The sequence below is a fragment of the Salvelinus alpinus genome, chromosome 8, assembly GCF_045679555.1.
Source record: "Salvelinus alpinus chromosome 8, SLU_Salpinus.1, whole genome shotgun sequence".
NCBI lineage: Eukaryota > Metazoa > Chordata > Actinopteri > Salmoniformes > Salmonidae > Salvelinus > Salvelinus alpinus.
In genome coordinates this window covers 35241033-35254796 of record NC_092093.1, presented here as the reverse complement: position 1 = coordinate 35254796, position 13764 = coordinate 35241033, and the positions used below count along the sequence as shown (strand labels likewise).

General features: G+C 41.3%; 1 protein-coding gene across 10 annotated transcripts in view; it reads left to right on the top strand.

Moving 5' to 3' along the window:
• LOC139583040 (TGF-beta-activated kinase 1 and MAP3K7-binding protein 2-like) overlaps nt 1-13764 on the top strand; it is a 73060-nt gene that overhangs the window by 39810 nt on the left and 19486 nt on the right. The window lies entirely within an intron of this gene.

Here is a 13764-nt window from a genome sequence, read left to right as displayed (position 1 = left end):
TTGTCACTGTTTTCAGACCGGGAAGGATACATTTTACAGAGAGTTGTTCATTTGCAACATTGCAGAAAATGGAAGTAAGCCTGCAGGAAAAACGTAATTCTGCATTGCCAGAAGTGTGCTCTATACACAACATCGACATGCAGTACATCAACATATTTTGATGGTGTTTTAAATCGCCGATTTCCCTGCGATCCTCACCATAAACTGTAGAAAGATTACGTCACGCACTGCTGCACCTATGCCACTAATCTAGTGAGCACTATTAGAGGTCCGTCCTAGTGAGGCATTTGGTTGGTTTGACGTGTGGCGAAGCATCACTGATTTACACCAGGTCTCCACCAGGGTTTTCGTTATGAATATGTGGCGCTGGACATTTGACATGCAGAATTTTCATTTACTGGACATTTGAAGAAATTCACAGGACCCATATGCATTGGGTGCGTAATCTTATTAGGGTGTCCACCCATGGTGCTCAAAATGACAGAAATCACATAAGATTATGGTAATTCATATTAACAGAACATGGAAGTCGAGGATGCAACGATGTGCGGTCCTTCTTACCTAATTCTGATGCGCACTTTGAAGATGTTAGAACAACTGTCCACATTTACTTTTCATCAGTCAACAAGATGAGTAACGAACAGCAAAATCTCTAGCCTATGTCAACAACCAGTAGGCCTAGGCTACATTAAAAAATATTAAAAAGCACTGAATCTGATGCAAAAGATGCGAAAATGCAGCTTAAAATTTTGATAAACTATTATTTCTTCACATTATAAGTGCAGCGATGCGCACAAGGCAGCAGGCTACGCGCATAATGAAATTAGCGGGAAAACTCTGTTGTCAAAAGCACACCGTTTCATGTGACAGAAATGAAAATATTTGTTAGAAATTTTGAAAGAGGGGAGATCTAATATGCAACAACTAGCATGTGTTGGTAATATTATGACTCGTATTGTGCCTTTGGCTACTGGACAATGCAAGAAAGTCTGCCTCCGCGGATATGGTCTGATTTTGGGTAGGCTATTGTGAAGCAAAGTAAGACATGCCTCATAATATGTCGTAGAACTTTCAGGTTAAGTATATTTTGAAAATGCATACGGCCTCCATTGCAAAGTGGTGTGAGACAGGCTGATGAAGCCTGCCTTCCATTGCCTATGCATTTGGTGTTTGAGACGCTGTAGCAGCAGGTCTTCCGCTGTCTGACAGATTTTCCGCTCAAAGGCTCCGTATCTGTATGTGTACGCATGTGTTAAAAGAGATACATAATAAATAGCGTCACTACAGACCCTGGTTCGATTCCAGGCTGTATCACAACCGGCCATGATTGGGAGTCCCATAGGGCGGCACACAATTGGCACAACGTCGTCCGGGTTTGGTCATGGTAGGCCGTCATTTTAAATAAGTATTTGTTCTTAACTGACTTGCCTATTTAAATAAAGGTTCAATAAAAAATACTAATATTTACCAGATATTCAAAAAAATGTATCGTCCAAATGCCGGCTATTACCAGCTAACGTAAACCCTGATCTCCACCCCTATAAAGCTATGTTTTTTGCCATGAACTTCCCCGGGTTTACCCCTATTAGGGAAGCCTGGTTCTCGACGAGGCTAGCTTAGTAGAAACCAAGACACGTGGCCTTTGACTCTAGGTCAGCGCTTCCCAAACTCGGTCCAGCTGATCAAAGCTGGATGATTATTTGAATCAGCTGTGTAGTGCTAGGGCAAAAACCAAAACGTGCACCCCTTGGGGTCCCGAGGACTGAGTTTGGGAAACCCTGCCCTAGGTGGATACAATACACAGTTGTTTAGTAAAAAGACAGGTGCTGCTGAGGCAGAGGACATGCACAGTACATATAGTAATACAGAGAGGCGCCGTTTCGCTCGCTCGGATGCTTTCTCCGGTGAGATAGTTTCAGCCACTGGAGAATTGAAGGAAGGTTGGCTGGTGCACAGCGCATTGTTCAGATGCTGGAATTGTTTTGGATGAACGTGCGAAGGTAACCTACTTTTTGAAGTCATTTGTTTGACAATCAGATGAAAACTTCATGACTGGTTTTGTTCATGGCACATTAAAAGGTCCTACATTTTTTTAAATTAAAATAATTATACAGGTAAATTAGGTCTTTACTATAAAACCCATTAAAAAGATTTGCCTCTGCCTGGGGCCTCCAAATCCCTAAATCTGCCCCTCTTAGTAACAGGGGGTCGTCTCCATGGCCCCCAGCCAGCAAATAATCTGTAATTGTGAATCATGTAGCGGAGGAATCTGTTGCTAGGCAGAGGGCCAGTGAAGCTGAGCAGCCTTTGAAACTTCTGTCAGAAAATCTATCTGAACCAACGGTTTCTGAACTTTCTTTTAGCCCCCTCCTTCTCTCCTTCTCCCTCCCACCCCTGTCCTGCTAAACCTCACAGCTATCATAGATCGGTTTTCACATACTTGTGTGCTTTCTTCAATTCACCACTGTCTTTCTTTGTAACATGACAGGCAGCCAGCCGCATTGTGTTCACACATTCCTGTCACCTTTTTGTGGGTATTCTCTCCAAAGACAAAGTTCATTTATGCTAAAGATTTATACAATGGGTTTGAGTGTTACACCAAAGGCTACTGTATAATATACTGTACCACTTACCACTTAATAACCTATTTGTTTCGTTACATTGCAGTCCTGTGTACTTAGAGGCATAGTAGCACTGACTGTCTGCTAGCCTACCACATAACTCTTCTTCATTGTATTTCAAAGCCATAAGTTTACTACACTGCACTTACTACACTGGCTGTTGTGGATGCCCCCAACCGCTTTGTAAGCTCTCCCTGAGGGTATGGGCCAGTATGTTAGAGCACCTCTGTATGGATTTCTCAGACCAGGCATGTCTCCAGAGGAGATTGGAGGATTGGGGGGAAAGACCTCTGTCTCCAGCTGCATCACTGGGCTCTGTCTAGAAGCCACCGGAAAACACTCATATCCGTCTGGCGTCCTTCCTGAAGCTCAGCAAGACTCCAAATAGGCCCATCTTCTAGCTCAGAGCTCATTGTCTCAGACAGTCTGTGTTGTTCAACTCCTATTGTTCTGCCCTTGATGCACTAAAATGTTTGGAGTGGGACCAAATAGGATTTTCTCATGATAGAACCGCCATTGGTCTGAGACACTGTCCAAATATAGTCGGATCTGCATCGACTTGCCGTGGTGGGTATCATAAATAACAATATATGGAGCAGAAAGGGATTCGCTAAAAGAAGCTATTCAGCGTTTTTTCCCCCAGAAGGTTAAGATCCTCTTGCTGAGGTTACTATACTGTGACATAAAGCAACCAGGCATCAAACTGGTTGATGTGTAGGACTATGCAGTGTAGATTAGGATGTGTATTTCAACTTTGAGGCTTTGTTTTTGCACTTCACAAAACATTTGCTTTGGATTGGTTCAGTGAATTGAATTCCACACCAAGTTCTGCAGAAATACTGTACCGTTTTTAAGACGTATCAATATCACATTTTTGAGGGGCAATGTCATCAATTGATTGCCAACTATTTCTTAAGATCTGGCTCCAACCATCATTGTAAGTATAGGCTACTATCCTAATAAGGTTTGAAAGAAAGTATAAGGACTTATGTTCAGTAAGTAGCTGCTAGCTCTCTATGCCCAAATGCTTTTTACTCTTAAAACCTAATCTTTCTCTAGTCTTAGTTTGTAAAGTTAGGCTATACATTTTACCTGCTAAATGAGAGACTGTGTTGAGTCTTGTCAGCTGACAATTAATGTTGTTGCTAGGCTATATTTTCACATAATCAGTTTTACTCCAAAGATTATTCACACCCTCTTTTCTTAATTCAAATGTCCTTAACTTTTTGGCAGAAACAAAACAAAGAGATTAGTGGTTTAGGATTAAGATTTTTGTGTTTCTGAAGTTTCTATTTCAAGCTTAGCTTGTGGTCTTGACATATAATGCCTTTAAGAGGAGGGGGGGGGGTCTTCAGAAATAAGGAGCATTCAGGCCACACAGCTGCAGAGGTGGAGGATGGTTGCACAATCTCTTACCAGAGCTCTATACTCTGGTGCACACTACACTTCCCCATGCTTTTAAGGCTTGATGAAAGGGCAGCACTCAGACTACATGGGACAGTAAATATTGCTGAATGCTGAAATCTAGCGATATGCAAATCTCCGTAATGGTCGGGCTGTGATGGTACCCGTATTGCAACATTTTTTCCACAGCAAAAATGAAAACACAAAGCAGGCCAAACTCTTTGGACCTTAAAAATACCTGCTGTATGTAACATATTGTGTTTTATAGCTTACAAAATACATGTGACTGGATGACAACATAATGATGTTTGTTTCCAACATTAGGGCTGTTTTCCTAAAGAAGTTAAATCCGCTTTGTGTTTAGTTTTTTTGCCACAATACTGGTATAATCCCGGCCCTATTAAGGATATCTGTACAATAGTTTCTGTTTGAAGGCAATTAATAGGGGTTTAAGCAGGGAAGTTGAGTTGTAACCTTATTGTATTTGTTGGTGTTGATAATTATTATTCCGGTTAAGAAATGTTCACAAAAGTTATTGTGAGATGGTAAGGCCTAGGAGGGTGCATCTTGGCATGAAGGTAAAGGGCCAAGCGCCATACCCTCTAATGCAATGTCTTGCCAATTGGCCACTTGGTAGCGTGACAACAACGATTTAAAATGCAAACTTTGAAAGCTCATGCCCTCACCCTGTGTAACGTAGTGTTGTGAAATTCGCTACATAGGTCCGTCTCCTCACAAGGAACAAATTTGCCTCAAGGACCCACAAGGTCTGCCGTGATGGATTTTACGCCATTTTGAATTTGGGGGAAAACACTAAAAACGCTACTACTCCTCTAGCACTGAATGACAGATTTGCACCAAACTTGATATATGGCATCTATGGACCAAATGCCTCACAACTTTCCAGACAGCCTATAGGGAGGAGGTCAGAGACCTGGCAGTGTGATGCCAGGAGAACAACTTCTCCCTCAATGTGATCAAGACGAAGGAGATGATCGTGACTAAGGGGGGGGCTGTAGTGGAGCAGCTCGAGAGCTTCAAGTTCCATGGCGTCCACATCACCAATAAACTATCATGGTCCAAACACACTAAGACGGTCGTGAAGAGGGCCCGACAACGCTTATTCCCCGTCAGGAGACTGAAAAGATGGGTCCTCAGATCCTCAAAAGTTCTACAGCTGCACCATAAGAGCATCCTGACTGGTTGCATCATCGCCTGGTATGGCAACTGCTCGGCATCCGAACGCAAGGCGCTACAGAGGATACTGCGTACGGCCCAGTACATCACTGGGGCCAAGCTTCCTGCCATCCAGGACCTCTATACCAGGCAGTGTCAGTGGAAGGCCCTAAAAATGGCCAAAGACTCCAGCCACACTAGTCATAGACTGTTGAACATCTAATCAAATGGCTTCCCGGACTATTTGCGTTGCCCCCCCCATTTTCTTACACTGCTGCTACTTTCTGTTTATTATCTATGCATAGTTACTTTACCCCTACCTACAGTACATGTATAGTTGAAGTCGGAAGTTTACATACACTTAGGTTGGAGTCATTGAAACTTGTTTTTCAACCAATCCACAAATTTCTTGATAACAAACTATTGTTTTGGCAAGTCGGTTAGGACATCTACTTTGTGCATGACACAAGTAATTTTTCAACAATTGTTTACAGACAGATTATTTCACTTATAATTCACTATATCACAATTCCACTGGTTCAGAAGCTTACATACACTAAGTTGACTGTGCCTTTAAACAGCTCGGAAAATTCCAGAAAATTATGTCATGGCTTTAGAAGCTTCTGATTGGCTAATTTACATCATTTGAGTCAATTGGAGGTGTACCTGTGGATGTATTTCAAGGCCTACCTTCAAGCTCAGTGCCTCTTTGCTTGACATCATGGGAAAATCAAAAGAAATCAGCCAAGACCTCAGAAAATAAATTGTAGACCTCCACAAGTCTGGTTCATCATTGGGAGCAATTTCCAAATGCCTGAAGGTACCACGTTCATTTGTACAAACAATAGTACGCAAGTATAAACACCATGGGACCACGCAGCCGTCATACCGCTCAGGAAGGAGAAGCGTTCTTTCTCCTAGAGATGAATGTACTTTGGTGCGAAAAGTGCAAATCAATCCCAGAACAACAGCAAAGGACCTTGTGAAGATGCTGGAGGAAACAGGTACAAAAGTATCTATATCCACAGTGCAACAAGACCTATATCGACATAACCTGAAAGGCCGCTCAGCGAGGAAGAAGCCACTGCTCCAAAACCGCCATAAAAAAGCCAGACTACGGTTTGCAACTGCACATGGGGACAAAGATCGTACCTTTTGGAGAAATGTCCTCTGGTCTGATGAAACAAAAATAGAACTGTTTGGCCATAATGACCATCATTATGTTTGGAGGAAAAAGGGGGACGCTTGCAAGCCGAAGAACACCATCCCAACCGTGAAGCACGGGGTTTGCAACATCAAGTTGTGGGGGTGCTTTGCTGCAGGAGGGACTGGTGCACTTCCCAAAAAAATGGCACCATGAGGGTGGAAAATTGTGTGGATATATTGAAGCAACATCTCAAGACATCAGTCAGGAAGTTAAAGCTTGGTCGCAAATGGGTCTTCCAAATGGACAATGACCCCAAGCATACTTCCAAAATTGTGGCGAAATGGCTTAAGGACACCAAAGTCAAGGTATTGGAGTGGCCATCACAAAGCCCTGACCTCAATCCTATAGAAAATGTGTGGGCAGAACTGAAAAAGCGTGTGCAAGCAAGGAGGCCTACAAACCTGACTCAGTTACACCAGCTCTGTCAGGAGGAATGGGCCAAGATTCACCCAACTTATTGTGGAAAGCTTGTGGAAGGCTACCCAAAACGTTTGACCCAAGTTAAACAATTTAAAGGCAATGCTACCAAATATTAATTGAGTGTATGTAAACTTCTGACCCACTGGGAATGTGATGAAAGAAATAAAAGCTGAAATAAATAATTCTCTCTACTATTATTCTGACATTTCACATTCTTAAAATAAAGTGGTGATCCTAACTGACCTAAGACAGGGAATTTTTACTAGGATTAAATGTCAGGAATTGTGAAAAACTGAGTTTAAATGTATTTGGCTGAGTTGTATGTAAACTTCAGACTTCAACTGTACATATTACCTCAATTACCTCAACTAACCTGTACCCCCACACATTGTCTCTGTACCGGTTATTGTTATTTTATTGTGTTACTTTTTTAAACTTTAGTTTATTTAGTAAATATTTTCTTAACTCTTATTTTTCTCGAAACTGCGTTGTTGGTTAAGGGCTTGTAAGTAAGCGTTTAACAGTAGGTCTACCTGTTGTATTCATTGCATGTGACAAATAACATTTGATTTGATTAGTATGTCAAACAACATAATGACCAATAAACATTCATGTCAGACACATAAATGCATGTAAAACAGACACAGATATTTGTACTGTAACAAAACATGGTACACATGTCAAGACTCAACATATGCAAGCACGTTCAGATCGACCACACGGTGGCGCTATAACAGGCACGTGCTTATATCGCTTGATCTGTTTGTGATGAAATTTGGTACACATGGTCAGGGATATAAATCTAGCTAACTAAGAAAGTATGGTTCAGTTTGGCTGCCTGGTGGCACTGTTGGACAGGAAAAAAACATGAATGAAAGCTCATTGGATCATGTTGTTTGAGCCAGAGTCCTGGATATGAATACAGTCTACAGTATATTGGACACATCTTTTTATGGATATGGGGAATCCTCTGGTGCGTAGGCCTAGTCCTAACTGTTGTCTGATTGACATGGTCCTCTCAGAAATACACAAGCGATATCTGTCGGGTCTTAAATTAACTTCCAGTGTTGATTCAATTGGGGAGACGTTTGAACTGTGTTGCTGTTTGACAGCAGCTGGTGGGACTTTGGAAGGATAATGACATGGGTGGTAGAATTACAAATGTCAGTCTTTTTACTTGCTTTTGTGTCTCCTGAATTCCTCCCATGTCTCAGTCCCAGATTAGGCCTGCTTCTAGTTCTTTATCCATTCCACGCCTTTGGGGGAAAAAATATTTGGAGAATAAAGCATTCTTGTTTTTACTGAAGTTATTATATAACAATAACAATTGTTTCTACTTTCAAACAGAGCATTTTAGTGAATGTTTTTGTCCCTAAAATAGATCCTAGATAGCCCTTTATTGGACGCTTTCTTTATGAGATTATGACTTTCTCTACTAAGAAGGGATGGAAATATACAAAGCAGCCTGAAGCATTGTCTCATAAATGTTTATTGCGGAAGCAAAAATATAAATTGAATGTCCCCTGTATAATTATGTATATAAATTCAATTTGGCAAGGCTGGTTGTTTGGTGGCACGCTGAATACTGTCGTTTTTACTGGTGATCAGTGCCTGAAAGCTTCATTGTATCTGCCAGTCACATTCTGTTGAAGGTCCCCAAAGCACACACATCCCTGGGCCGCTCGTCTTTTCAGTTCGCTGCAGCTAGCGACTGGAACGAGCTGCAACAGACACTCAAACTGGACAGTTTTATCTCAATCTCTTCATTCAAAGACTCAGTCATGGACATTCTTACTGACAGTTGTGGCTGCTTTGTGTGATCTATTGTTGTCTCTACCTTTGTGCCCTTTGTGCTGTTGTCTGTGCCTAATAATATTTGTACCATGTTTTGTGCTGCTACCATGTTGTGTTGACTCCATGTTGTTGTTATGTTGTGTTGCTACCATGCTGTGTTGTCATGTGTTGCTGCCTTGCTATGTTGTTATCTTAGGTCTCTCTTTATGCAGTGTTGTGTTGTGCTCTTGTTGTGATGTGTGTTTTGTCCTATATTTATATTGTATTTTTTATTTATTTTTAATCCCAGCCCCCGTCCCTGCAGGAGGTCTTTTGCCTTTTGGTAGGCTGTCATTGCAAACAGGAATTTGTTCTTAACTGACTTGCCTAGTTAAATAAAGGTTAAATTAAAAAAATGCCTGTCAACATTTTGGCTTTATTCCTGTGATGGCACTGACAGGAGGATGAATGTTGTATTTTCTGAAGGGCAAGTAGCCTAGATTTAGTCTAGGTATTTTTTCCATGTCTTGGGATTTCTATGGCTGTTGGCTGAAAAAACATCCATGAAAATTGCTTACACCAGTCAGCGTATTAGTGATTGTGCCTTGCCCTGATTGGTGGGCATGTAAATCCAGAATGCGCAGTGTTCTCTTTAATTCAGAAGTAATGCAGAACATTTTCACCTCTCGGGTTCCTTGCCACAGCCACAGTACTCATGCAGAGTCGAAACCACCCGATGATGCAGAGCAATGCCTTATTTACGACCTCTGTGGCAAAGATAATTGGAAATTACGCCGGTTGTGTTAAATGTTAATTTCATTTTTCTGTCAGTAAATCCATAAATGTAGACCAGATGTGTCCTGCATTCTTAGATTTACTTGAGTTTATTTATTTACTCTGAAATACATTTACATATTTTACTAGGTAGATATAATAGCTATCTAGGGGTGCTCTTTCTCTAATTATCGATAGTTGATTTTTCATCTGTTTGCATATCAAATACAATTTTATTTGTCACATGAGCCGAATACAACAGGTGTATACTTACCCGTGAAACGCTTACATACGAGCCCTTACCCAATAATGGAGAGTTAAAAAGTAAATAAAATAACCAAATAAAAATAGTAACATAATAAATAACAGAAACGAGGCTATATACCACTAAGTCAGTGTGCAGGGGTACGAGGTAGTTGAGGTAATATCTACAATGACTAGGCAATCAGGATAGATAATTAACAGAGTATCAGCAGCGTATGTGGAGAGTGTGAAGGTGTGTGTGTGTGCCGTCAATATTCATGTGTGTGTGTATGTTGGAGTGTAAATGTAAGTATGTCTGAGTGTGTGGGTAGAATCCAGTGAAGGTGCTAGTATGTTGACTTGAGATTCATCACTTGTAGGCCAAGAGAAGTGTCTGATGAAAACTAAAAGACTGGGTTTGGCTGAATGAGTTGAATCCTCTACTGTTGTAATAGTGTTTGATAGATGCTTGCTTCATTTTACTGAGCCCATTTTACTGAGTTTTCTTCCTATTGGTTTTATTTAGGCCTATGCCGCAAGAAATACCCAGCATGTTCATCAGTGGTTTATTGACCACAAGGCCTGCAAGAGAGTAGCAATACAAGCCTAAAGTCATGAAGTAATCAGAGCCGTCTAGGTTATACTCATCTAGGTTGTCTCCATTTGACCTGAACCAAACTGTTTCTCCCAGCCTGGCTTGGTTGAGCAGTGAGATTAGCGCCACAGGCCAGGCCGGGGGACCTATTGTTATTGCATAAACTGTGCCTGTAGACCGACATAATCACGCCCAGCTGTAGGTTGAACCCCTGACCTGCACATCTACAATCAGCTCATGTCAGGGCCCCAGACTAACAATTTCCCCTGGTGGCACTGGTGCCACTAAGATTTTCAGTTGGTGGCACCAAAACATGATTTGGTCGCACCAAATGTTTTGATCATCTTATAAAGTCATTCACAGTGCTTTATTAAAAAGGGTAATAAACTACTGAGATGGTATTCAAGAAGTAAGTAATTTCATGTTGTGATGAAAAATATTTGTATGTGCAACCTAATCCAGTGATTGTCATGCATTTTGGGTTGACAATTAGGCTATTGTATTTACAGTACCCGTCAAAAGTTTGGACACACCTACTAATTTCAGGATTTTTCTTTATCTTTACTATTTTCTACATTGTAGAATAATAGTGAAGACATCAAAACTATGAAATAACACATATGGAATCATGTAGTAACCAAAAAAGTGTTAAACAAATCAAAATATATTTTATATTTGAGATTCTTCAAAGTAGCCACCCTTTGCCTTGATGACAGCTTTGCACAATCTTGGCATTCTCTCAACCAGCTTCAACTGGAATTCTTGAAGGAGTTCCCACATAAGCTGAGCACTTGGCTGCTTTTCCTTCACTCTGCGGTCCAACTCATCCCAAACCATCTCAATTGGTTTGAGGTTGGGTGATTGTGGAGGCCAGGTCATTACTGCATGCACAAAACAAATATTTGACAGCAAGGCTTTTGATCCAGGAGGGGATTCTCTGCTGTTACCAATCGAAGCTTGATTTTGGAAGAAGCTAACTAAATGGTCGCAGTCTGGAGCCCTGCCTAATGGGCTGAGCAAAGAGAGGACACAAATATCTAGTTAAGACCTGTTTCTAGTTTTCCAACAACGTCTTGTCATGATATGTCTTAACATTATTATGCTCTGATATAGTATTGTTGGGTTTATTGTCCATAGGGATCAAGATTGTAGCTTATACAATGTTAAATGCATGCAGTCACTAAGTCTGAGGTGCTCAAGGAGCTCCTTAAACTTGACCCCCAAAAAAACATCTGGTTCAGATGGTTTAGATCCTTTCTTCTTTAAGGTTGCAGCCCCTATCATCGCAAAGCCTATCTCTGACCTTTTTAACCTGTCTCTCCTCTCTGGGGAGGTTCCCATTGCTTGGAAGGCAGCCATGGTGTGTCCTTTATTTAAAGGGGGTGATCAAGCTGATCCTAACTGTTATAAGCCCATTTCTATTTTGCCCTGTTTATCAAAATGTTGGAAAAACTTGTCAATAATCAACTGACTGGCTTTCTTGATGTCTATAGTATTCTCTCTGGTATGCAGTCTGGTTTCCGCTCAGGTTATGGATGTGTCACTGCAACCTTAGAGGTCCTACATGATGTCACTATTGCTCTTGATTCTAAGCAATGTTGTGCTGCTATTTTTATTGACTTGGCCAAAGCTTTTGATACGGTAGACCTTTCCATTCTTGTGTGCCGGCTAAGGAGTATTGGTGTCTCTGAGGGGCCTTTGGCCTGATTTGCTACTTTACCTCTCTCAAAGAGTGCAGTGTATAAAGTCAGAACATCTGCTGTCTCAGCCACTGCCATCTCAGCCACTGCCTGTCACCAAGGGAGTACCCCAAAGCTCAATCCTAGGCCCCACGCTCTTCTCAATTTACAACAACAACATAGCTTAGGCAGTAGAAAGCTCTCTCATCCATTTATATGCAGATGTTACAGTCTTATACTCAGCTGGTCCCTCCCCGGATTTTGTGTTAAACGATCTACAACAAAGTTTTCATAGTGTCCAACAAGGTTTCTCTGCCCTTAAAGATATACTTCTCCTTAATGCAACCGCTGTGTCAGATTTCAAAAAAGCTTTACAGCGAAAGCACACCATGGAATAATCTGAGTACAGCGCTCAGAGACCAAAACAAGCCATACAGATACCCGCCATGTTGTGGAGTCAACAGAAGTCAGAAATAGCATTATAAATATTCACTTTCCTTTGATGATCTTCATCGGAATGCACTCCCAGGAATCCCAGTTCCACAATAAATGTTTGTTTTGTTCGATAAAGTCCATCATTTATGTCCAAATACCTCCTTTTTGTTTGCGCGTTTAGTTCACAAATCCAAATTCACAAGGCGCGAGCACTAGGTCCAGACGAAAAGTCAAAAAAGTTCTATTAACATTCGTAGAAACATGTCAAACAATGTATAGAATCAATCTTTAGGATGTTTTTATCATAAATCTTTAATAATGTTTCATTTGTCTTTAGAAATTAAAAGGAACAGGGCTCACTCTCACGGCCGCGAGCCTGACTTAGCTCATGGCATTCTGCCAGACCCCTTAGTCAAACAGCTCTTATTCTCTCCCCCTTCACAGTAGAAGCCTGAAACAAGGTTCTAAAGACTGTTGACATCTAGTGAAAGCCGTAGGAAGTGCAATCGGACCAAATTTACACTGTATCTTGGATAGGCAAAGACTTGAAAACCTACAAACCTCAGATTTCCCACTTCCTGGTTGGATTTTTTCTCAGGTTTTTGCCTGCCATATGAGTTCTGTTATACTCACAGACATCATTCAAACAGTTTTAGAAACGTCAGAGTGTTTTCTATCCAAATCTACCAATAATATGCATATCTTAGCTTCTGGGCCTGAGTAGCAGGAAGTTTACTCCGGGCACGCTTTTCATCCGAACGTGAAAATAGCGCCCCCAGCCATTCTTTACCATTCAGCCATCAGATTTGCCACCAATGCTCCTTATAGGACACATCACTGCACTCTATACTCCTCTGTAAACTGGTCATCTCTGTATACCCGTCGCAAGACCCACTGGTTTATGTTTATTTCTAAAACCCTCTTAGGCCTCACTCCCCCCTATCTGAGATACCTACTGCAGCCCTCATCCTCCACATGCAACACCCGTTCTGCCAGTCACATTCTGTTAAAGGTCCCCAAAGCACACACATCCCTGGGTCGCTCCTCTTTTCAGTTTGCTGCAGCTAGTGACTGGAACGAGCTGCAAAAAACACTCAAACTGGACAGTTTTATCATTCAAAGACTCAATCATGGACACTCTTACTGATAGTCAAATCAAATCAAATTTTATTTGTCACATGCGCCGAATACAACAGGTGTAGCAGTGAAATGCTTACTTACAAGCCCCTAACCAACAATGCAGTTTTAAAAAATACGGATAAGAATAAGAAATAAAAGTATCAAGTAATTAAAGAGCTGCAGTAAAATAACAATAGCGAGACTATATACAGGGGGGTACCGGTACAGAGTCAATGTGCGGGGGCACCAGTTAGTTGAGGTAATATGTACATGTAGGTAGAGTTATTAAAGTGACTATGCATAGATGATAACAGCAGA